Here is a 1,607-nt window from a genome sequence, read left to right on the forward strand (position 1 = left end):
TCGAAATACTCTTTCTCTCATAAACACGCATACAGACACACAAATACACGCATATCGACATTTATGTGGATACATATCCAGAACCATGCTCATAGCTTAGGAGCAAAATATAGGATTTCTCGGTTTTCTGTGAATCGATTTTGATAAAATCTTCCCTGTTGGTTTGCACACTATGGCAACACCATTGATATGTTTTCATTATTCTGTGTAACGTCCTTTTTTTTCTTTGTAACGTCCTTTTTTTCTTTGTAACGTCCTTTTTTTCTCAGCTGGCAGAGTCGTTAATTCGTCGAACAAAATGGTAAGCGGATTTTTGAATGCCTTTCCATTTTAAGCCTACCAGCCGTCAGAATCGTTAGCTCGCCGGGCGAAATGCCTAACGGTATTTCCTCAGCCTTTACGTTCCCAGTTCAAATTCCCCCGAGGTCGACTTTGCCTTTCGTCGTTTTGAGGTCGATGAAATAAGTACCAGTTGAAAAAAACTGAGGTTGATGTAATCGTATATTGCAGTTAAGAACGCCAAACATTCCATCTGACCCTCAAAAAACTCTATCAATGAAGCATCCATCATCGACATTATCATTATTCCGAGGCAAATGGGGCAATCAGACGATCGCTCTAGCTATTCTATAGCGAAAATATAGAGCCATGTAATTGCTACTCTTGTCTTTAAATGTTTCTTCTCAATACGATGCCAACCAGCCACATGATTAACTCCAACCCACGATGATGAAATGAGGTGACTTGGTCAAACATACAACCCGCCGTCGTGTAGCAGATTTGAAATCATACCTTTTCATTACAATCATAACATCTAAACCACGCCATTCACTGATATACTAGAGTAATACTTCATACGTACTAATTAGCACAATAAACTGGAAATAAAACGGATGACCTGCTATATTAAATTATATGCAATTTGCATACTTAATGAGTTTTATGGAAATTGTCTAACTATATAAAATTAATTTAGATCTAAAATGAAAAACTGATTAGTTTCATAACCTGTTACATCATGGTGAAAACTAATTGCATGAATATTCACCAAAGATCTCGCAAGTACATGGACAAAATAGTATTAAAATATATTACTTCATAATTCCAATTATTGAAAGATAGCATTTTAGGTTCAATCTGGATTTAACAGTTAAATGTGATCCCGGAAAGTATTTGATATGAAATGATTATGTAAATGGGTTTCCAAAGATTCTACCACCCACTTTCCTGTTCTTGCTGTTATTTAATTCATGATCACAACTTAATGGGTAGTCGTAAAAGCAAAGTCGTGTTACTGCGACAACCCGTCTTTTTTTTATATCTGAGATTACGTTTGACGAATATTTCATTGAGTTTGTAAAGGATAGTGTTTGATTTGGATGAGATTTAGTTGTAATGTCTGACAGGTTGAACGAGCTCGCATAATATCTCTTTACATTTCAGCTAATGATGCTTTCCGTTGACGTCTCCAGATGATTTGTAAACCTTGCAGATACGTTTAATATTAAATGACATCTTGTATCGCATACTAAACATGTTTCGTCGTAATAAATAATAAAGAAGGAAATTTATATTTAGAAAATGTTATTAGTGGTCAATATATTTTT

This window comes from Octopus bimaculoides, chromosome 23 (assembly GCF_001194135.2).
Source record: "Octopus bimaculoides isolate UCB-OBI-ISO-001 chromosome 23, ASM119413v2, whole genome shotgun sequence".
NCBI classification, from domain to species: domain Eukaryota; kingdom Metazoa; phylum Mollusca; class Cephalopoda; order Octopoda; family Octopodidae; genus Octopus; species Octopus bimaculoides.